This window comes from Bos indicus, chromosome 8 (genome assembly GCF_029378745.1).
Source record: "Bos indicus isolate NIAB-ARS_2022 breed Sahiwal x Tharparkar chromosome 8, NIAB-ARS_B.indTharparkar_mat_pri_1.0, whole genome shotgun sequence".
NCBI lineage: Eukaryota > Metazoa > Chordata > Mammalia > Artiodactyla > Bovidae > Bos > Bos indicus.
In genome coordinates, this window is record NC_091767.1 from 48,789,088 (window position 1) to 48,814,230 (window position 25,143).

A 25,143-nucleotide genomic window follows, 5' to 3' on the forward strand; every position below is an offset into this window, starting at 1 on the left:
AAGGCTATGTTTTTCCAGTAGTCATGTATGAATGTGACCATAAAGAAGGCTGAGTGCTAAAGAATTGACGCTCAAACCGTGGTATTGGAGCAGACTTTTGAGAGCCCCTTGGACCGCAAGGAGATCAAAACCAGTCAATCCTAAAGGAAATCAACCCTGAATATTCAGTGGAAGGACTGATGCTGAAACTCCAATACTTTGGCCACCTGAAGAGCTAGTGGCCACGTGAAGAGCTGGCTCATGAGAAAAGACCCTGATGCTGGTAAAGATTGAAGGCAGGGGAGAAAGGGATGACAAAGGACAAGATGATTGATGGCATCTCCGACTCAATGGACAGGAGTTTGAGTAAGCTCCAAGAGATGTGAAGGACAGGGAAGCCTAGCATGCTGCAGTTCATGGGGTTGCAAAGAGTCGGATACAACTGAGCAACTGAACAACAATGTAACCGAATCACTTTGCCATGCACCTGAAACTAACACAGCATAAATCACTATACTTCAATTTTTTAAAAAAGAATATATGGTACCAAGGAAGCCAGAGGAAGAAGTATATTAAGAGGGAAGGAATAATGGCAAGATCTTTTTCTGCAAAGAAGTTAAAGTTGATAAGGTTTGGGAAAAGTCTATCAGATTTGGTGATTAGAATATTCAGGCAATTTTATTTAAGGGCTGAAAGTCATGGGAAGCTGAGCAAGCAGTTAAGCCCCTGTTACCTGATACTATGAGGTTGTAGAGGATTCAGTAATCAGAGTATTTAAACGTTTTCTATCAATGTTTAGCAGCTTAAAGACATGAGCAGAGGATGTAGGGTGCAGGGAAGGGATGGGTATACCTGATACTTGGGGTTGAAGATTTGAATGGTGGGAATGGGTCTAAAGGATTGAAGTTTGTTAGAAAAGACGGCATTGAAATATCTGACTACCGGCTTTTGCTTCAGAAAGGAGACAAAGTCAGAAGGGCAGAAGAGGATTTAAGAGACTTTTCAAACTGCATTCTGTTTCAACTTGGACCAGTGGGTCAGAGATAAGGCCAATGTGTACTGATCTCAGTACCTTCCCCCACTAAACATCACAAAAACTTTGCTTTGATCAGTTTTGGTTATTAGGGCTTGGCTCAGACGGTAAAGAATCCGCCTGCAATGTGGGAGACCTGGGTTCCATCCCTGGGTCGGGAAGATCCCCTGGAGGAGGGCATGGCAACCCGTTCTAGTATTCTTGCCTGGAGAATCCCATGGACAGGGGAGCCTGACGGGCTACAGACCATGGGGTCACAAAGAGTCGGACATGACTGAGCAGCTAAGCACAGCACGGCGCACAGCACAGCGAGCTGCGTTTCCTTGATGTTTGCTCCCCAGTTCCACTTTCCACCCTTTAACGTTCTGCTCTGTGACCTGGTAGGCGGATGAATAGGAACCCTAACAGTGAGTTTTCTTGCTCTCCTGCTTCTATTTGTATTTAGCTATTGGGGAGCACAGGTCTGAGACTGGAGGGAGGGAGAATGTGAGGGAGGTATTCACTCTTCTGGCTCCCTTACTATAATGTCATTTGGTCCTCTCCCCTTCAGGTCCAGAGACAGTAATAATGCCCAGCTCTCTTAGCCCTTTGTGATTTCTCTATTCTCTGTCACACATTTGAAATTTCCTATATATGCTGCATATGCTTTACTTTCTCAAATTACCCAAGTTGAAAGTTCCATCTGGACCCTGTCTGACACAATTTTTATGTGAGATTTCATTATAAAATTTTGCATCACTGAAAAAAAAATGTTTGAAATTGGTGGACTAGTACAGGAGTTGGCAAATTTTTTTCCTAAAGAACCATATACTGAATATTTTTGGCTTTACAGATTATACAATACCTGTCATCATTCTTCGACTCTGTTCTCTTAGTGATAAAGCAGCATAGATAATAAGTGAATGAATGTGCATATTTCAATAAAACTTTATTTACAAAGATAGGCAGTGGGTTTTACTTTTGGCCTATTAGACTGTAGCTTACTGATCCTTGATCTAGGACAAGCAGTCTTCTGTTTGATTCATAAGAGTGGTTCTCAATCTGGGAAGACTTTGACCCTTAGGTATGTTTGACAGTATCTATAGATATTTTTTAACTTATATGCAGAGTACATCATGAGAAACGCTGGACTGGAAGACACAAGCTGGAATCAAGATTGCCGGGAGAAATAAAAATAACCTCAGATATGCAGATGACACCACCCTTATGGCAGAAAGTGAAGAAATTCAAAAGCCTCTTGATGAAAGTGAAAGTGGAGAGTGAAAAAGTTGGCTTAAAGCTCAACATTCAGAAAACTAAGATCATGGCATCCGGTCCCATCACTTCATGGGAAATAGATGGGGAGGAAACAGTGTCAGACTTTATTTTTCTGGGCTCCAAAATCACTGCAGATGGTGACTGCAGCCATGAAATTAAAAGACGCTTACTCCTTGGAAGGAAAGGTATGACCAACGTAGATAGCATATTCAAAAGCAGAGACATTACTTTGCCAACAAAGGTTCATCTAGTCAAGGCTATGGTTTTTCCTGTGGTCATGTATGGATGTGAGAGTTGGACTGTGAAGAAGGCTGAGCGCCGAAGAATTGATGCTTTTGAACTGTGGTGTTGGAGAAGACTCTTGAGAGTCCCTTGGACTGCAAGGAGATCCAACCAGTCCATTCTGAAGGAGATCAGCCCTGGGATTTCTTTGGAAGGACTGATGCTAAAGCTGAAACTCCAGTACTTTGGCCACGTCATGTGAAGAGTTGACTGATTGGAAAAGACTCTGATGCTGGGAGGGATTGGGGGCAAGAAGAGAAGGGGACGACAGAGGATGAGATGGCTGGATGGCATCACTGACTCGATGGACGTGAGTCTCAGTGAACTCTGGGAGTTGGTGATGGACAGGGAGGCCTGGCATGCTGCGATTCATGGGGTTGCAAAGAGTCGGACACAACTGAGCGACTGATCTGATCTGATCTGATAGACATTTTTGATGATCACAACTGCAGGAGGGTTATGCTTGGGGAATGTGTCCCTGAGCTACTTCTTTTGATTGTCATCTTCTGGGGCTCTGTGTTTAAGACTGGATACCTTAACATTTCAGAAGGGGAAGAAGAGGAATTGATAATGCCAACATGGGTTATTATACTATGAGTTTTATTTATTTATTTTTTTGTACTATGAGTTTTCAATGAAACTACATATGATCCTGAAACTATTGAACCAGAACAAAATTGCAATATTTGTATTCCCTGAACTGAACTGATATTTCTTTTGACTAATGTTCTTATTTACTGACAGGGGACCATGTCTCACTCCTCACTTACCCTGCCACCATATCATTAATTAGAGGACAAGTTGAAGAACAAGGACACACAGAAATCTGTGTCTGGATGACATCATAATTTTGATCAGCTTAACGTCTGCCAGTAGTTTTGAAGAGATGCTTAACTTTTGGAAATCACTTCTTTATTGCAACCAAAGCTATTAAGTTTAAAGGTCCATAAAGATGAGATAAACAGTCATAAAGACCTTTCGAAATTCATACATAGTGTGTTAAATGGATTTAATCACTGTCAGTTAAAAATGGTGATGTTCTAGCAACGTCCATACATTGGCAAAAATCAGATCACTGACTGCTTAATGGGGGACAAAAATCTCAGTGGATGAAATGTTGCTTATTTGTGACTTCTGAGTCTTTTTTACAGGGTTTTCAAGGGAATAACCTGACCTTAGTGTACTACAATAAAAACAGCTCTATATCTAGGCTCATTCTTTTTAAAATTAATTTCAGAGTTCATTTTTTCTAGTAAACACTTTTATCATAGTCTAATTTATAGATTGATAATCCTTAAAAGATCATTTTAGAATAATTCTGACCTTGAATATCAGGAAAAGAAATGCAATTGAAAAGTTAAGCCAAATTTAGCGCGTATATAAAATACACAGTATAATCTTAATCCAGCTAGTAGTGATTGTTTTCTGTGTGCCAGACAGTATACTAAACAGTTTTCACAGATTATCTTTTAAATTCTTCTGGTAAACTGGAGGTATGTGCAATTATCATCACCCTCATTCTCTAGATGAAGAGAACTGGGGCATGAAGAGATTACATTATTGGTTCAAAATCACACAGTAAGTAGTGCTGTTGGAATTTGCACCCAGGCAATTTAATTTCACAGCCTACATACACTTAACCACTCTCTTATGCCACTTTCCTTTGTTGTACTTTGGTGGTAAATATGAGAGGATTCTTTTGAAGGTATTATGTATATGTAATCTTAATAACCCAGGTAATAAAGATGTCTATAATACAAGTAAGTTTGTGTGGTCTTGGGAAATCACATAACTTGCATCAGTAGAATGAGGGATAATACTGAATGATTTCTAAAATGGCCTTTCTACTCCAACATGGTGTTTCCAAGATAGTGTATAATATTTTTCAAGCATATCATTCAATCAAATGGTCATCCTTTTAGCATAAAATGTTTGGAATAAACACTTTCCAAATTTGAAGAAAAATTTCCCAGTCCTTTCTGACCTCACTGGTTGGTGCTTACATGTAATAAGAAACTCCGTAGTCAAAATAGGAATAATATTGATTAAGTCATTATTCTTGTCACAAAAGAGATGTTTTGCAAATATAGATATTTCGTAGAATTTTAGATTGGTAAAGGCTTTAGTCATAATGTAGTCAGTCCTTATGACATCATAAATGACGAAGCTGAAATACAGAGAGGTTCAGGGATGTGTCCAGATTCACAAAGCTCCTTCATTCATAGTAGAACTAGACTACGATTATCTAGGTTCAGATCCCAGATCTCTTTCAATGAGTTACAACCACTTCTATCTTAATGTCCCTGAGTTATGAAAAACCACTGGCCAGTTTTAGTCCAGGTTTATTGGAACAGAAAGATCTGGGTTTGAATCTCAGCTTTTTGCTTACTAGATGTGAAATGCTGGGGAAGGTGAAAATGAAAATATGTTTATATATACATATATGCATATGCTATACACTAATCCTTCAAAGATAATGAGGGATGACTTTATATAAACCCTGAACATTATGTATGCATATATTATATATATAATGCATATAATATAATATATTATGCATATAATCTATGCATACATAATGTTCACCCTGGTTATTATAGTTCTTATATAATAATATATATTATATATACATTATGTTCACCCTGGTGAACATTATATATATATAATATATATTATATATATGAAATATATGCATACATAATGTTTATATAAAGGGTTTATATACAGTCATTCCTCATTATCTTTGGAGGATTAATTCCTGGACCCCACTCCCTGACCCCAAAGGATAGTTGTTGAATAGAGTGTATTAGTACTCTTGCCTGGAAAATCCCATGGACAGAGGAGCCTGGTAGGCCACAGTCCATGGGGTCACGAAGAGTCAGACACGACTGAGCGACTTCACTTTCACTTTTCACTTTTATGCATTGGAGAAGGAAATGGCAACCTTCTCCAGTGTTCTTGCCTGGAGAATCCCAGGGACGGGGAGCCTGGTGGGCTGCCATCTATGGGGTCGCACAGAGTTGGACATGACTGAAGTGACTTAGCAGCAGCAGCGTTATAAGTCTGTTTGCTTTGGGTCTGGGAAGTCTTGTTATTATATAGGAATTACAACCATAAGTCATTTATATCTCATTTTGTATTACACATTTAAATTAAGCAAAATTAAGTAAAAAATTAGAGAATTGTTTTTCAAGAACTCTTCATTCATTTTCTTCTAGGCATGAAAAATGCTTGATAGTCCAGTATGAGGACTCCTTTTAGGTGATAGAGATTTTCTTAAACCCTCACATGATGGCAGCTGCATGTTTCAAGCATGCTAACTGAGACAGTACCAAATATTAAAAGACCACTGTGAATTTCAAAGCTTCCAAAATAATTTCATTCATCACACAAGCATTTACATGCATTTTACAAGACAATATCACATGAAAAGGCTATTCACTGCAGCATGATTTTTAAGAGCAAGGATGGGAACAACTCAAATGACCACCAATAGAGACTGTGAACTTGTGATGTTATATCTATATTATAAAATATTATGCAGGTGAGAGAGGGGATGAGAACTATTTCTATCCATAGCCAGGAGTAATCCTGAGGATAAATTGTAAAGTGAAAAAGCAAGATAGAGAAAACATAACTTATAAACCACCATTTATCCAAGAAGAGTATGTATAAGTATGTGTTTGTGCATATACATAAGAACATATGAGTATAGATATATATGTGTGTATATGTCATGGTTAATTTTGTGTCATCTTGGCTTGGCTGCGGTGCCCAGTTATTTGATTAAACTGGTCTAAATGTTGCTATACGGGTATTTTTTAGGTGTGAATAACATTTAAGTCAATAGACTTTGAGTAAAATATTAATAGATTGTCTTTCTAATATGGGTGGACCTTATTCCATCAGTTGAAGGTTTTAAGAGTAAAGACCAAGGGTTCCCAAAGAAGAAGGAATTTGACCTCAAGACTGCAAAATCAACTCTTAGCTGAATTTCCAGTTTGGTGGCTTGCCTTACAAGTTTCAGACTTGCCACTCTCCACAGTTCCTTAAAATCAATCAATCAGTCTCTGTTTCTCATTCTTATATATCTGAATGGAAATGAAAAGGATGAAGAGGATGGGGATAGAAGCAAGTGAGACTTCTCTGGGTATAGCTTGTTAGTAGGTATGATTTTAAACCAAGTTAATATTTTCTATAATTAGAAAAATAGAAAAATAAAAGAGGAACAATTTCTTAAGAGAAAGCGAAAATAAACATTTTAACTGTGAATCAAGTTCGTGGCAAGAGAAATGATTTCAAGTGATTTTAAAGCATAATAATTTGAGTGCACAGCTCTAGTGAGATTAAAAACAAAGGTAAAAGAACACATACAAAAGGTGCCTGCAACTCTGATTGTACCAAAAAGCAGCAGAGCTATGGAAGACGCTAGGAGTTTTATCAAAACTACTCGAGTCCCCAAAAGTGACTCCCATCATCCAGAGCTGAAATCATTTGAACATTAATAAGAATAAGAATAATTAATTCATAATGTTATGAATGTAATCACATCATAGATTTTCATAGCAGCATGTTTAAAAATAATGAAATATCATAAAGAAGCTAAATGTTAAAAAATAGTAATGGGTATTCATATATGAAAATGTCATTTAAATCTTGTAAAAAAACAACTTATGATTTAGGAAAATGTTTATAATATACTATTAAGTAAAAAAACAAATTATAAAATATGTCTACAGTATATTTTCGTTTGCTAAAAATAATATATGTATAAGAATGCATATAAAGAAAACTGTATGAATATACTATATGAATATACTACATATTAGTATACACTCACATACTAACTATATGAATATACAACACACCATATCTATATGGCAGGATTGCAGGAGATTTTATCTTCAACTTATTTTCCAATCTGCTGTAGTTAGCATGCGTAATTTTATAATTTTTAAATGGAAGAGGCTATTTAGCAAATATTTATGAACTAAAAAATTCAAGTATTTTTTAAAAAGATAGCATGTGAATGGAAAGATTATTATTTTCAGGCTATAAATAATGCCTGTGCTCAGAGATTTGATACTCTGGATAGAAAACTACTGATTGAGTTCAACTTTTTCATTTTGAAGACAAACAAAAAAGACCGCAAAAAAGTGAGATGACTTGCCCGAGGCCATCATTACAAAGCAAAGATAAAAAGTCCAAAGTAGAAAATGTGATCATAGTTTTACATTTCCCTTAATTTGAAGTTAACCTGGACCTGTTGTATTTCTGTTGTACAAAGCTTTGTACTTCTCTCCTAAACCTAGAGAAAAATAGCCAAATTTGGTACAAGTGAATTTTTCATGGACTGATGAATAAGTGACTAAAGACTGACCTCCAAGAATCTCAAGGTCTGTTCAGTGTAGATTTATAGTGATTATCTCGTACCACACGGGTATATTGATATATTGGTATAACTAGCTGGTACTTCACCATTTAGAGAAATTCGGCCTTAGACGGGAATCCTTCTGTAGAGTGTCTCATATGGTTCTAAGAAGACTGACACCATCAATTATCAATTCCAATTCAGCCAAAGAAAGCTGACACAGGAGGGATTGTGTGAGTGTTTATGTCTGGCGTCTTAAACTTATTTCCAGATGATTCAAAGCATAAAGCAAGAGCATTTCAAGGTGTAATAGGCTCCTCTGTCCATGGAATTCTCCAGGCAAGAATACTAGAGTGGGTAACCATTCCCTTACTCAGGGGATCTTCCTGACCCAGGGATGGAACCCAGGTATCCTGCATTGCAGACAGATTCTTTACTATCTGAGCCACCAGGAAATCCCAACAGAATATATAGTTAGCCACAGTTTAGGGGGAAAGAAGAGAAATGACCAATGGAGAACAAGAAAGAAGTTTCAGTAGAGAAATTACTTCAGACTCTGATCTTCAAATTGTAGTTTTTAAAGTTGCAAATTAGAACACATTTGTGTTACAAAAACAACTGAACAACAACAAAATAATCTAGATAGAAGAAAGTGAAAATGCAGTTAAAAACTAAGAGAATAGATATGTCGTGTCTTTTGATTCTGGAGTGGGTTGACAGACTCTTTAGCCAGCCCAAGGAAAGCAAAATGACTTCTCCCTACTGCTCCCTCCTATCCTAACTTTGAATCCAGAAAGTGCCACTGGAGAGCTTTTTCCTGCCCCAGCTAAGTGTTCTGTTTTCTCACCTTATCAGACTTTAGTTCTGCTCTAATTTGCTTGGGATGTTGGCTGAACTGAAGGTGCAAGAAAAAACAAAAGTCTCACAGAAAGAAAGCCAGAGGTTGTCAGGGACTGGGGAGAGGGATATGGGGAGCAACAGTTTAATGGTAGGGTCTTTTTTAGGAGCGATGAAAATGTTCTGAAACTTGATAGCAGTAATGGTTGTGAAACATTTGAATGTACTACATGCCATAAAATTTTCACTTTGCAGTGGTTAAAACAGTGTATTTTATGTTAGTGAGTTTTACAGTAAACAAAATTAAGGCCTCAATGTAGTGCCTTTGAGGCTTTAATTTCTGTAGTAGTGTAGTGGGGACTGATATAGGGAAGAGTGGGGAGGTTCTGGCATCATGGAAGCCAAAGAGAGTGAGTGTGACGGGCGCTAGGGACTGAGCTAAAATCAGTGGGACACCTGGCTTGGAAATGAGTCCTGATTTTATTTGGTGAATCCATTTTTAGTAATTCTTTCTCAGCACTACCTCAGCATCTAATTCAGTTCACCCAAAATTATACAGAAGTCCTGAGTGGGCTGTCTAATAGTCTAATGTGGTTTGTGAATTTTTCTTCCCTAGCAGCATCTTTTATTTTATTATTTATTTTATTTAGTATAAATGTCTTTAGATGGAGTATGCTTTCTCCAGTTTTGTATGTTGCCTGTGGATACCTACAATTTTAAATTATTCTTGTTTCATTGGTTTATGATAACATGCCTGGTCCATGAAAGCATTTGTGTTTGCACTCCTGATTTTTAAGTAGCTTACTCATTTAAAGCACAATGCTAGAAATAGTTTATTCCAAGTAGGTTTTTGTCTCACCGAGTGTTTTTAAAGTGAAGACACACAGGCAGGATAAATTCCCAACTGATAATAAAAATTAAGTGCATTGGAAACAAAGACAAATGCAAACACCATGTAATATCTGATTCCCTTTCATTTCTGCTCGCCGCATTGAGATTTTGTTGCAGTGAATGTAGTTAAAGACAAATGGTGTTTGTTAAGGAGCTGGGGAAAAAAATACCATCATATCTGTAACTAATAGTCATCAGGGCATAACTATATCATAACATACTTATAGTTTGGGAATGAGGAGTACAATTACACCTTTAATGAAAACAACTTTGGTATATATATATATATATATATATATATATGAAAAAATATATATGCTTGGATTCTTAGCAATTTAACAGCAATGCTCTCAGGAAATAAAGCAACTATTTATTGACTCCACCTGGATGCTTTATATATGTCATTATCGGTCCTCATAACAACCTTACAAGTATGAGAACCTTGACATTAGTGAGGGGATGTATCAAATATTTCCCAAGTCCTCCATTTCAAAAATGTGAACATGGATCTTGGCTTTCCTGAATCATATCTTTTGAAAAATCAGATATCATTTATGGGTGGCCTCAAATTTCATTAAAAGATTTTTTTCCAATTATTAGAATCTTAATTTTATCTCTGCTTTGCTAGTCACTTAAATAAACAAACAAACAAACCAAAATCACCTTAGAGAAAGACTCCATGAAGAAATGAGCAGAGCAACAGGAGCAGACTAACCTAGGCAATCAGCTTAAGATCACTCACTGTCTAAGGATTTGTTCTAGTATGTCAGCCTCCTAGAACTGCCTAGAGAATGCTTGTTCTTCAGACAATTATCTCCTGCTGGAATAAGCATAAATGTTCATACCTTTATGGAGAAGTTTTAAGTGTTTGAATCTTTGACCTTGGTAATCTATTCTATGGGATATAATTGTAAGGTATCCATAAAGATTTATGTGGATTTTGATAATAGTTTTAGTTATAATGGTGAAAACTTGCAAGGTGCCAGTTATCATTCTACTGTCCTGAGCTCCAAATTCACCCTTCTTTGTCTTCCTTTGTGTTATGTAGCTGAGTCCTGTAAACTCTTCTTTTGCCAGCTGGTGGGCTATTCACTTCATCAGCAGAGGACAGTATAGAGCAGTTGCAAGAAAACACTTCTTCCCCAGGTTGGTGATGGCACCCCACTCCAGTACTCTCGCCTGGAAAATCCCATGGATGGAGGAGCCTGGTGGGCTGCAGTCCATGTGGTTGTTAAGAGTCGGACACGACTGAGCGACTTCACTTTCACTCTTCACTTTCATGCACTGGAGAAGGAAATGGCAACCCACTCCAGTGTTCTTGCCTGGAGAATCCCAGGGACGGTGGAGCCTGGTAGGCTGCCATCTATGGGGTCGCACAGAGTCAGACACGACTGAAGGGACTTAGCAGCAGCAGCAGCCCTCTAGATACATTCTGAGCCCCACAGCCTTAAGCAGGAGCTTGAGCAGCACCCTCAGACCATCTCTCCTTATCTGCAGCTACTTGAGAGCAACCAGCAATGTTGGCCACATCTACAGCCACATTCTGGCCTATCCATACCAGCCAGCAAAGGCATGCCATTCCTGCCCATCAGCTCCCACCTATCCACACCTACCAGCAATGATGAGCTCTTTTTACAGCTAGTTCTCTCAGTCAAGTGTTTCTTTTGTTTTTGTTTTTCTTTTGCTATAGTAGGCTGCCTATGGTAGTGACTCCTGTTGAAGAGGTTTGAATTCAGCCTTGGGTCCCAGAGGGCTTCTCCTAGTCCCTTATTGTCCTTCTTCCTCAGTCTATAGATAGTACCTGATCTTTTTAAAATTTTATTTTATATTGGAGCATACTTGATTAATGGGGCTTCCCAGGTGGCACTAGTGGTAAAGAATCTGCCTGGCAGTGCAGGAGACACAAGAGACACGGGTTTGATCCCTGGGTCCGGAAGATCCTTTGGAATAGGAAACGGCATCCTACTCCAGTATTCATGCCTGGAAAATTACATGGGCAGAGGAGCCTGGTGGGCTACAGTCCATGGAGTTGCAAAGAGTTGGACATGACTAAGTGACTGAGCACATAGCTGATTAACAATGTTGTGTTAGTTTTAAGTGTACAGCAAAAGTAATTCAGTTATACATATACATATATCTATTCTTTGTCAAATTCTTTTCCCATTTAGGTTATCACAGGATATTAAGCAGTGTTCCCTGTGCTATACAATAGGTCCTTATTAGATTAAAATAGGTAATCTATTTTAAATATAGAAGTATGCACTTGTCAATCCCAAAGTATCACAAATTAAAAGAGCAGGGAATTTAAAGTTAGACCCCCTTCAGGTCAATTCAGTTCAGTTGCTCATTCATGTCTGACTCTTTATGACCCCATGGACTGTAGCATGACAGGTTTCCCTGTCCATCACCAACTCCCAGAGCTTGCTCAAACTCATGTCCATTGAGTCAGTGATACCATCCAACCATCTCATCCTCTATTGTTCCCTTCTCTTCCTGCCTTCTATCTTTCCCAGCATCAGGGTCTTTTCAAATGAGTCAGCTCTTCGCATCAGGTGGCCAAAATATTGGAGTGTCAGCTTCAGCATCAATCCTTCCAGTGAATATTCAGGACTGATTGCCATTAGCATGGACTGGTTGGATCTCCTTGCTGTCCAAAGGATTCTCAAGAGTCTTCAATACCACAGTTCAAAAGCATCAATTCTTTGGCGCTCAGCTTTCTTTATAGTCCAACTCTCACATCCATGCATGACTACTGTGAAAAACCTGACTAGACGGACCACACACTAGATGGACCTTTGTTGGCAAAGTAATGTCTCTGCTTTTTAATATGATGTCTAAGTTGGTCATAGATTTTCTTCCAAGGAGCAAGCATCTTTTAATTTCATGGCTGCAGTCACCATCTTCAGTGATTTTCAGTTCAGTTCAGTCCAGTAGCTCAGTCATGTCTGACTCTTTGCCACCCCATTAATTGCAGCACGCCAGGCCTCCCTGTCCAACACCAGTTCCCGGCGTTCACTCAAACTCACGTCCATCGAGTCAGTGATGCCATCCAGCCATCTCATCCTCTGTTATCCCCTTCTCCTCCTGCCCCCAATCCCTCCCAGCATCAGAGTCTTTTCCAATGAGTCAACTCCGCATGAGGTGGCCAAAGTACTGGAGTTTCAGCTTTAGTATCATTCCTTCCAAAGAACACCCAGGGCTGATCTCCTTCAGAATGGACTGGTTGGATCTCCTTGCAGTCCAAGGGACTCTCAAGAGTCTTCTCCAACACCACAGTTCAAAAGCATCAATTCTTTGGTACTCAGCTTTCTTCACAGTCCAACTCTCACATCCATACATGATTACTGGAAAAACCATAGCCTTGACTAGATGGACCTTTGTTGCAAAGTAATATCTCTGCTTTTGAATATGCTATCTAGGTTGGTCATAACTTTCCTTCCAAGGAGTAAGTGTCTTTTAATTTCATGGCTGCAATCACTATCTGCAGTGATTTTGGAACCCCCCAAAATAAAGTCTGACACTGTTTCCACTGTTTCCCCATCTATTTCCCATGAAGTGATGGGACCAGATGCCATGATCTTCATTTTCTGAATGTTGAGTTTTAAGCCAACTTTTTCACTCTCCTCTTTCACTTTCATCAAGAGGCTCTTCAATTCCTCTTCACTTTCTGCCATCAGGGTGGTGTCATCTGCATATCTGAGGTTATTGATATTTCTCTCTGCAATCTTGATTCCAGCTTGTGCTTCATCCAGCCTGGCATTTTGCATGATGTGCTCTGCATAGAAGTTAAATAAGCAGGGGACAATATACAGCCTTGATGTACTCCTTTCCCAATTTAGAGCCCCCTTAGAGCCTACTTTTACCTGTTTTAGTAGTTTTTTGAATATTTATTTTTCCCTGTTCAAATAACTGTTGTGGTTTCTGTCTCCCAACTGGACCTTGATTAGTATGTAAGTTAAATGTTCAGCAATAAAGGATTAGTTGAATAATTATGGATATATCCATTTAATGGAATAATATTGGGATCTATCAGTGCTCTTCAATCAAAGTCCACCAGGAACACACTTGTAGCTAAACAAGTTGAGGATTTGTTATTTGTAGCAAGGAAGAACGCACATCATGGGAAACTGTGGGATGTGTCAATAGGAAGATATTAGAAAGAACCCTTACAGGGTTTGGGATTTGGTTGGGCCATTTGTGGGAAGGTTTAAGAAAGAGATTTGGTCTAGACTGGGTGTTGTCAGAATGTGGGAGTAATTCTATGGTTGGATATTTTAGAGGTGCCATAGTGATCTTGCTTTTATCTATACTTATACAAGGTTATGAAGAGGCCTTGCTTTATATAATCCTGTCATGATGTCAGAGTAACCTTGCCTAAGGTTGGTATTCTATGAAATTGTTTATGTCCAGTAGGAGACTAACATGGCCTTGCTGGGAATGTCAGATCATTTCTGAATGTGAGTTCCCTTTCAGAGCTTTCAGCTATCATTTAAGAAGTCTGGCTACCCTCGGGCTACCACCTGGAGTGACCACATGCTTACATATATAGAGAGATGGCTCAGAGTTCAGCCTCCAACTATTGAATACTGGGTAACAGACAATTGAATAAAGAAGATGCTGAGCTGATCTCAGCCCCAGTCATTGTCTGGCCACAACTGTGTGAGGGACCTGCATGCAGTGAGAACTACTTAGCTGAGCCCAGCTGGCCTCTAAACTGGTGAGTAAAATAAATAATTCTTTTGATTTACTACTTTCGAGTGATTTGTTGTTCAGTAATAGAGAACTGTTACAATATCTGGTAGGCAGTTAGCTCTATAGTTCTGGAGCTCAGGAGAGAGATCGAAGTCTGGAGGGAGAGGTTAGAAAGTCCTTTAGCAAGGAGAAAGCAGTTACAGTCATAGATGAAGTCATCAGGGAGATAATGTACATTGAGAAAAAGAAAAAAAAAAAAGAATCTTGAGTGTCACCTTTAGCAACAATTCTAAAGGGATCAAGATTAAAGAAGCATTTGCAAGGAGACTGAGAAGGAGTTATCAGACGATGTCCAGGAGGGATGATGTCAGGGAAGTCAAGACTGAGAGTGTGCAAAAGGAAGGGCATTTTCCACAGAGTCATATGCTGTGGAGGGAGGTCAATTAAGACAAGGACTGAAAAGTATTCTTTGGATTTAGCAACAATGAGTTTACCTTGTTGGCAGATGTTTCAGGGAAACTGGAGGCTAAGCAGTGATGGACAGAAACCAGGTTGCAGAGATAAGGAGGGAGGAGAAGATAAGAAAGAGAATACCAAAGTTCACGCTGTTTCACCACATTATGCTGACTTTCTCCATACTATTCATTGGTATATAATTTTTTCTGCAATTCAATAACCCATAAAACAATCACATCATGTCATGAAACATAATTCCATAATAGCTTGTATTTATCACATCCTGATATATATTTAGTGTTACATTTTAACCTGCAGTTTCCAGTTATAAATACATTACTCTGTGTGTTTGACTTTATAATCACTTTAAATCTCTCATTGTTTATTTCTCTTGAAAGTAAAGTAGTTCATCATTAAAAATAGTACTCAGTGTTCATCGGTGCTATGTAGTTACTTCAGAAACATTTTCAGCATAAAAGTTATAAACTCTTGAGGCACCTTTGCAGGAGGAATAGCTTACTTTCATCAGAAAAGTCTGGGGGAAATATTCTAGTCTTAGCCTGCTAATTCATTGGTTTGATTGTCAGGGCTTCCATGACAGTTCATTCTCCTGGGACACTGATACGGGGCTCTGCTAATGCAAGGGGGAGGTCAAGGCCTCCTTGGCAACAGGGAATGAGTTATCAGGGGGTTGTGGAAAGAAATTCTCTTCAATTCAACCTGTAAGTAGATCTGGACATAATGGCCTCATTTGACTCCTCTAAGTTTCTCTTTCCCACTTATTTTCAGGGCAGATCTTACCCCTAACTCTTTCTTTATTTGCTTGTGGTTTCCTTGCCATAAATGTGTGGACACAAGCACTGTGATAAAGATCGGAGTAAGGCTTTTTGAATGAAGAGTTTACATTTCAAAGGACTTGAAATTTATATTTCAAATGTCGCTTCCAAATGAGCCTTTCCACACAGACAAAACACAATGAACATATTTAGAAGATGAGAAATAACATGCATGTTTAACTCCTGTTGCATTCCTGGACTACAGTGGCTGTAATATCCTTTTACAAATCCTATAGTTGCCTTGTAAATAGTAGCGCTGAGTATATTATATTTAAATATAGTCTTTTGTTAGGTGTAAAAGTTTAAAATCTACTATTGTTGTTAAAAATCTGGCTTTAGCATTTGTTTTTCATATTTTAGGATGTTAAAAACCTCTAAAATGGAAAATTTGTAGACATTGCTCAGTATTTGAGAAGCTCTGCCAGGGGCAGTAATTTTGACCCTGTGTAGAAAGGTATGGACGATAATTCTGTGAGTGCTCAGAGGGGTTGGAAAAGTTAGAAACAAACACTTATGCACTGAGCACGTTTTGTTGTGCTTAGCACCATACTAGGGGCTACACATTCTATTACATTTAATCATGGAGAATTGCCTGGAATGAGGCCTAAGAACACAAAGTCCTGATGGAGATGGTCCGAGCTGTCAGCAGAAAGGAAACTGCAGCATGGAAAAACAGCTTGCAAGGGGTATGGGATAAGGGTAGAAGGAAAAAGATCTTGGCAAATTTATTCTGCACAAATACTTGTGTCATCCTTATTTGTGCAGACTTTGTGACTTTTTCCCTGAGTTCATCTGGCTGGCAAATGGATGTAAATGCCTTTTGGACTGAAGGAAGGCATACAGAAGGCACGTACGAATCTTGGCTGAGTCATAAACAGAAGCCGGCTGTCAGAGAATTTCTGGTATGTGTGGATGTTTGTGTGCACATGAGCATGTATGTGCCCGTGCACAGGCTGAACACACTACTGGTTTACATCTGATTTTCAACTGAAAAGATTTCACGTACTTCTTTAGTGTGGCTCAAGTGAATTATTTTTGGTAATGAAAAGTAGAGCATGATCCAGAAGTTCTTTCCTTTTGCCATCAGGGATAGCGGTACCTTTATTTATAGCAATTTCAGGTCCCCAAATACCTTCAGCAGTTTTAATGGGGCAAACCAAAAAAATAATTAAGTAGCAGATGATTAGATCATGTGTTTCTTTACCGAGTACTCTATCTTTCTTGCTTTTGGAAAATACAGGTCTTCTTTTCTCAACTGTGGTTACAGCTAATTCTTCACCAAGATTTATTTAAAAAGAATATTCTTGCCCGTGCAGCGAGAATATGGACAGAACAATTGACCTTATCTCTTGGTCTTAACGATTCAAGGAAAAATATATACATAAGAATCAAATCCTTTGAATTGGTTAATATTTATTATAGTAGAACATACATGGAATAGAAATATACATGGAATGAAGTTTTAATTATATGGAAATAATTTCCATAGTGTTATAATGGAAATATACAGCAGTAACTAGAAAATGTCTATTATTTTTGGAGCCACTACTATATGCTAGGTTCTTTCATATACTCATTACCTAATTTATACTCAAATAATCCTAGTAAGATATGTTTTGTGATTACCATTTGTTCCAGTGTGGTCTCAGAGATATTAATATTAGGTAATGACTCCAAGGACAAGTAGCACAGCTGGGTTGAACCTAAGTTTGACCAGCTCCGAAATGTATATTCTTTCCACTCAAACAAGCTGCCCCTCAGAGTCATGACAATTATTAGGGGTGACATTCAGTTCTATCACTAAGAATACAGCTGTGTTTATTTTTCAATACTGTTCGTATTCACAGAACCATTTACTGAGTTTCTACTTTCTTCTGTACGTGATGATAAATGATGTGGAATCTAGAGATCAAAGATGAGATGTCCCTGCCCTCACAGAACCCACAGGTTAGTGAGAAAGTCTAGAAAGAATACTAATTATTATGGTGTTGGATGTTAGACATTATGAGGAATGTAGCAACGAGCTACTGATGGAGCCTGGGAAAAAACATAGGCTCTGTGTGCATGCGTGGTATGTACAGTGTGTTTGTGTGTGTTTGAGGTAAGATGAAGGACATTCAAAAGGAAGAGTATGTGTAAAGTCAAGTGACTGAGAGCATATGACTGATACGAGAAACTGCAAATTGTTTGGTTTAACTGGAACATAGTGGTAATGGGTAGTAGAGTGATGGAAAATGAGAATAAAAGTCTTTGAGAATGGTGAAATCAGGAATTCTACTTTTTGTAATGACTATAAAACTTTCAAAATTGTCTTGATAAGGTAAATATGTTCCTTCTTATCTTCTGGAGACCCACTGTACTAATCATAATATTTTCCCAAAGAGGAAATGTGATTAGTACACAAGTATATAGGGAAAATAGTCTTACTGGTAATCCAAGTAAAGAAAAAAAAAAATTAACCAATGAAAAATAAAACTGATAAAAATATCCAGTATTGTTAAGGATAAGTTGAGCTAGGCATATTTGTGTTTTACTCATTGTTCTATAAACTGGTTGGACACTTTTGTAAAGCTCAATATATAATTAAGATGTTATAAGTGTTTATGCTCTTTAAATCAATGGTACTAGTTTTGGAACTCTGTAATAATACAGTTATTATAAATTATAAATATTTATTACAAATATGTTTAATGGTGAGTCACTGTTGTTAAGTCTTTATGTCTGACTCTTTGTTGACCTCATGGACTGCAGCATGCCAGGCTTCCCTGTCCTTCCCAGAATTTGCTCAAGTTCATGTCCATCAAGTTGGTGATGCTATATAACCATCTTGTTCTCTACTGCCCTCTTCTCCCTTTGCCTTCAATCTCTCCCAGCATCAGAGTCTTTTCCAATAAGTGGACTCTTCCCATCTGGTGGCCAAAGTATTGAAGCTTCAGCTTTAGCATTAGCCCTTCTAATGAATACTCAGGGTTGATTTCCTTTAGGACTGACAGGATTGATCACCTTGCGGTCTAAGAGACTCTCAAGAGTCTTCTTCAGCACAATTTGAAAGCATCAGTTCTTTGACACTCAGCCTTCTTTATTGTCCAGCTTTCACATCTGTACATGACTACTGGAAAAATCGTAGCCTTGACTATACATACAGACCTTTGTCGGCCAAGTGATGTCTTTGCCTTTTAATAGGCTGTCTAGATTTATAACAGCTTTTCTTCCAAGAAACAAGCATCTTCTAATTTCATGGCTGCAGTCACCATCCACAGTGATTTTGGAGCCCAAGAAAATAAAGTCTGTCACTCAGTCAGTCAGTTCAATTCAGTTGTTCCTTTGTGTCCGACTCTTTTCGATCCCATGGACTGCAGCACGCCAGGCCTCTGTGCCCATCATCAACTCCCAGAGTTTACTCAAACTCATGTCCATTGAGTCGGTGATGCCATCCAACCATCTCATCCTCCATTGTCTCCTTCTCCTCCTGCCTTCAATCTTTCCCAGCATCAGGGTCTTCTCCAGTGAGTCAGTTCTTTGCATCAGGTGGCCAAAGTATTGGAGTTTCAGCTTCAGCATCAGTCCTTCCAATGAATATTCAGGACTGATTTCCTTTAGCATGAACTGGTTGGATCTCCTTGCTGTCCAAGGGACTCTCAGGAGTCTTTTCCAACACCACAGTTCAAAAGCATCAATTCTTCGGCACTCAGCTTTCTTTATAGTCCGACTCTCACATCCATACATAACCATTGGAAAAACCACAGCTTTGACTAGACAGACCTTTGTCAGCAAAGTAATGTCTCTGCTTTTTAATGTGGTCTAGATTGATCATAACTTTTCTTTCAAGAAGGAAGCATCTTTTAATTTCATGGCTGCAGTCACCATCTTCAGTGATTTTGGAGTCCTCCAAAATGAAGTCTGTCACTGTTTCCATTGTTTCCCCATCTATTTGCCATGAAGTGATTGGACCAGATGCCATCATCTTAGTTTACTGAATGTTGAGTTTTAAGCCAACTTTTTCACTCTCCTCTTTCACTTTTATCAAGAGGCTCTTTAGTTCTTCTTTGCTTTCTGCCATAAGGGTGGTGTCATCTGCAATCTGAGGTTATTGATATTTCTCCTGGCAATCTTGATTCCAGCTTGTGCTTCATCCAGCCCAGAGTTTCTCATGATGTACTCAGAATATAAGTTAAATAAGCAGGGTAATAATATACAGCCTTGATGTACTCCTTTCCCGATTTGGAACCAGTCTGTTGTTCCATGTCCAGTTCTAACTGTTGCTTCCTGACCTGCATACAGATTGCTCAAGAGGCATCTTGAGCATCTCTTTCAGAATTTTCAATTCAATTTCAATTCCCATCTCTTTCAGAATTTTCCACAGTTTGTTGTGATCCACACAGTCAAAGGCTTTGGCATAGTCAATAAAGCAGAAGTAGATTTTTTTTCTGGAACTCTCTTGCTTTTTCAATGACCCAGTGGATCACAACAAGCAAACTATGGTGAATCATTAGACTCAGCCTAAGTAGCCATAGTACATCACTTTGATGCAACCTAATGTACCTTTAAAATTATATTTACAAATAACATACAAAATGCATTTTCACAATTCTAGCTTAAAAAGTAGGACACTAAAATTATTTATATATATACACACACACACCTATTTCTTTTCCCATTCCCCTAAACTATATAAAACTATGTTTTTGTATATATACTTGTATGATTTTTGTATATTCTTTATTGATTATTTAACTTTCAGAAATACTAGTAAGTATTTTATTAATGAACAAGAAAAATGCTTATAGAATTCAATTTTGTTTCCTGATGTCTGGTAAACTATTCTCAGATAGAACTGGCCAGCAAGGTGATAATTCATTTAAAAAATCCCAAGTATTGGCAAATTTTCTCTTGGAGTGAGAAGGCAATGGCAACCCACTCCAGTACTCTTGCCTAGCAAATCCCATGGACAGAGGAACCTGGTAGGTTGCAGTCCATGGGGTCGCTAGGAGTCGGACACTTTCACTTTTCACTTTCATGCATTGGAGAAGGAAATGGCAACCCACTCCAGTGTTCTTGCCTGGAGGATCCCAGGGACGGGGGATCCTGGTGGGCTGCCATCTATGGGGTCGCACAGAGTTGGACACAACTGAAGCGACTAAGCATCAGCAGCTCTGCTGAACTCAAATGAGATCTTTCCCCCTAAAACCCTTGCCCTCCTGTTTTTTTAAAAGATGGAATTAATGAAAAATTACCATCTATCATCTACAAATTGCTGTGCACTACAGGGTCTATTAAACAGTATGACATTTTATTTTAAGAACTATATATCCCAGGCTACCATGCCCCGTAGCTAGTCTCACATCAAATGCAGTCTTCTTGAACAGCCATTTTCTCAAAGTTCCTATTTCTGTGTAAAGCAAGTTGTTAGGGAAAGCAGGATAAAAATCTGGTGACTGAAAACATCAGCCATCCACATGCTCTTCTTCTTTGAGAATGGCAAATCTGAACATGTGTCTCCTTGTCAAAGATGAACAATCACAAAAGACATTAACGAAGCCCATGAAAACAAGTTCAGGGTGTAATAAAACATGACCATTATGAAGCAGCACAAAGTTACTAGGAAAGATCAAGCCAGGATGAGAGGATACCCAGTGAGATTGAAAGAGATATGGGAGAGATAGTTAAGAGCGACAAGGAACTAAAGCAATACAAAAACAATTAGACATTCATGCCAGGGAGTAAACAGCACATTCAATGATGCAGATACTCTCGTGGAAAACAAACTTGAGAAATTTTTGCAGAACATAGAGTAAAAGGATAAGAAGGAAAAGGAAAAGGTCATGTATATAGAGGGCAAAGAATAGAATTTAAGCTAAAGCTAATAATGCTGAGTACTTCTAAGGAACCAACAAAGATAATATAAACAGAATAATTACTAAAAATGTAATGGGATAAAAAACTTTGTGTTGATAAAAGTCAAAGTATGTAGATTCAAAAGGCTCACATTCTATTAAAAAGCATTCAAAACAGACACTCCCCCTCCCCAAAACACTACAAAATCTATTCTTGCAAATATATTATTAGGTTTTAGAAAAAATAAGTGCTCATGCAGTAGAAAAAAAAAAATTTCAATGAACAAATTAAAATTAAGCTTTCATTTTTCTTATGTAACTCTAAATTCCAGAAGAACATGGAGACATATCTGTAAGTTTTGCAAGAGACTAGGTTAAAATGCAGATATTCAAAATTAGGCAAGCACACTTTCATTGACAAAGATAGTACAAAGATGTATTTTTAGAAGTACATGTAGCTCTCTAACTACCCTATATCCATTTTTTGCAAAATATAAGATAAAATGTAACTAAAATAAAATAGACTTAACAGAGTGCATTAATCACTGAGAGATGATTCAAAAACAGAATTTAATAACAAGAATGTTAGCATTTAAAAAGTGTGTAGAATTTTTCCTTATCCAATTTGCTCAACAAATCCATGGTTCCACTATAACCTGATCTATTTTGTGGTTTAAAGGAAAAGGTTGGCCTTACCTTTTTTGTTCTTGCTCCTTTCGTGATACAGGAGATATATTTTTGCTAACCTGTTACTCACTCTATGTTTAAGCTGGCCTTTGTGGCCCTTTTGGATGGCTATTGAGTTAGATCAAAGGTAGTTTTCTGCCACATGCCTAAGCCACTTTAAATGATGTGACACTGCCCTCAGCTCCTAATGTGGGGACCACATGCTTTGTCCTACTCGGGAGCAGCCAAAATTGGACCTTGGTGGGCACCTGATCCATGACCATCAAATTATTGGTGATTAAAAGAATGGAAACTGAGTTAGACTGTCTGAGTCCAGATCCAAGATTTGCCACTCAACTTTGATCTTCATTTTTTTTTCTTTCACACAATGAGCTTAATGATTATTCCTATTTGGTTTGTTTGAAGTAAGGATTAAGAGTTAAGGCAAGCACTCTTTGGTACATGATACCTTATCCTGTTGCACGTTATTATTGTTATTATTTTTTTATTGGAAGATAATCACTTTAAAATATTGTATATTTTTTACTGGAAGATAATTGCTTTACAATATTCATCAACATGAATCAGCCACAGGTATAAAGAAGTCCCCTCCCTATTGTTATTATTATTTGAAAAGATGGGATAAGTCAATCAAATTCTCCTTTCCTGAACTGGATTTGGGTAACTCAGAGTCAGTCAACTAGCAATGGAAACAGGAGTTTAAAGCATACACAGGGAAGAGTTATGAAATAGACTTGCAAGGGGTGTTGGCAATTTGGGGTTTGGAGATAGTGGAAGCTATGATTAAACAGAGTGTCAGTCAGTTCAGTTAGGTCGCTCAGTCGTATCCAACTCTTTGTGACCCCATGAATCGCAGCACGCCAGGCCTCCCTGTCCATCACCAACTCCCGGAGTTCACTCAGACTCACGTCCATTGATATAAGCCCAGGCAGAGTCACATCACCTCACTGAATACATACCCTAAAACACTTGTCTTAAGCATATACACATTCACCCTTTAGAGATTATCTCTTCTATGACTGTTGGACTTTTCAGCTTCACCAAATAAGGTAGCTCCGTATTATGGACTGAATCAGTTTGTATTTCCAGAAAATTTGTAAGCTGAAATTCCCATACTGTGATGATATTAAAGAGGTGGGTGAAGAAGCCTTTGGATGGTGGTCAGATCATCAGGGTGGAACCTTCATGAATGGGATTAATGCCCTTATATAAGAGACTTCAGAGAGATCTCAAGCCCTCTCTCTGCCTATGAGAATACAGTAGGAAGATTGTAATATGCAACTAGGAGAGGATTCTCATCAGAACCCTACCATGCTAACTCTCTGGCCTCTGACTTCTAGTCTCCAGAACTGTGGGAAATAAATTTCTGTGGTTTATAAGTCACCCAGTCTATAGTACCTTGTTTAGTGGCTTGAACAGTCTAAGACACACCCTTTATATAGGGAAATCTGCCAGAGTAAAAGGTAAGACAAGGGAATCTGGATCTGGGATCTAAACTGGGGTTGAAGTGATCTTCCATTCTTTCTGGGATGTGTAGTCTGCCTTTTGCCTCTGACAAGCAACAGATTAAAGGCCAAACTTCTACGCATAGAAGTAAGGCCTGACTTGATTGAAGGAGGGTCCAGCTTAATGGAACTTTTCTAAGTGCATTCAGCCAAGAAATTTATGTACATTTCTATTACGAACATATCTAACTTGTTTGGACTTGGACAATTTCTAAGAATAATTATGAACACTGAGTCATTCAAAAAGCTCATTTTCTAAGATTTCAAGATATAATTAGCAATGTGGTATGGAGTAAGTGAAAGGGTACAGTTTTGGGGTTGATGCCTTGTATATTTATGCTTCAGACCTTTTCAGTGCTTTTAATTCTTTTGATGATAAAGAATCCAGCAATGTGTGGATCTTTGAATCTGTGGTGTATAGTAAATATCAGCCTAGAGCAGTGGCTCTCAGCCAGGGATGGTTTTTGTCTCCTGGGAACATTTATCAATTTCTGAAGACAGTTTTGGTTGTCATAACTTGAGGGCTTGTGTGATTGGCATCTATTGGGCAGAGGCCAGGGATGCTGTTAAATATCTTACAATTTAGAGGATGACCCCCCACCCACACCCCCAGCAAAAAAAGAATTATTTGGTCAGATATGTTGATAGGGCCAATATTGAAAAACTCGGACCTAAAATATAAGCCTAGAACTTCTATTGAATGTTCCTTTTTCAAGCAACTAATGAGAAAAAACATGGGGGGACAAACAAAAATGTCAGCAGCCCTCCACGGCGTTCAGAATGCCTCAGGTCCGGATCATTCCAGATGTGTGCTGTTTACCAATGACAACCAATTTGTTTATTTTCAAAAGTTCAGAGATTTCATGGGGGCTTATTATTAAACTGCCTATTATTTTCTCTTTTCACAAGCCTATTTTAATGGCCTACTATTGAAATGTCTGACATAGAGACCTTTTTGTTCTGAGTGCTGGATCTATTTTCACTTACTCAAGATTTTTCTAGACAATACATCCTTCAACCTGAAAATTCAAGAAGTATAAATCCTCCCCATGGTTCTGTCCTGTCTCTATCCCCAGCTGACAGGCCTTCTACAAGCTCCTCATGTACGTTGGACATAGCGCTTCCTAACAGTTTCATAATTAGAACACCCTATTCCTCTGAACTGTTTAATTTTTAAAATTAATCTCTCTGATAAGCTATAACCATTCAACTCTGAATCATTCTTCCAGTGTCAGAATAGAAGTCTAAGTTGTTACAATATTTACAAGACTAATCAAGATTGCCAAGAAAGCCTTATGGATGTCTCACTGGGTCATATGTAGTGTTGATAGAATCAGATAGATCTTGAAAACTTACCTGACAAACACCTTGACATATAATTTTATTAATGAATCCTAGAAACTCATTGGAAAAATTCCTCCTATTCTGAGTTATTCAGGACATATTCTTGAATATAGGGGATTCTGCATAAACATCTTCATAA

General features: G+C 38.2%; 1 protein-coding gene across 1 annotated transcript in view; it reads left to right on the top strand.

Moving 5' to 3' along the window:
- The first annotated feature begins 9,964 nt into the window (after positions 1 to 9,964).
- The window catches only part of TMC1 (transmembrane channel like 1), a 153,838-nt gene continuing 138,659 nt past the window's right edge, over positions 9,965 to 25,143 (top strand). The window contains exons 1-3 of the mRNA XM_070794660.1: positions 9,965 to 14,367; positions 16,400 to 16,536; positions 17,482 to 17,581. The gene's annotated coding sequence lies outside the window, so the exon portion shown is untranslated. The remainder of the gene's footprint in view (positions 14,368 to 16,399; positions 16,537 to 17,481; positions 17,582 to 25,143) is intronic.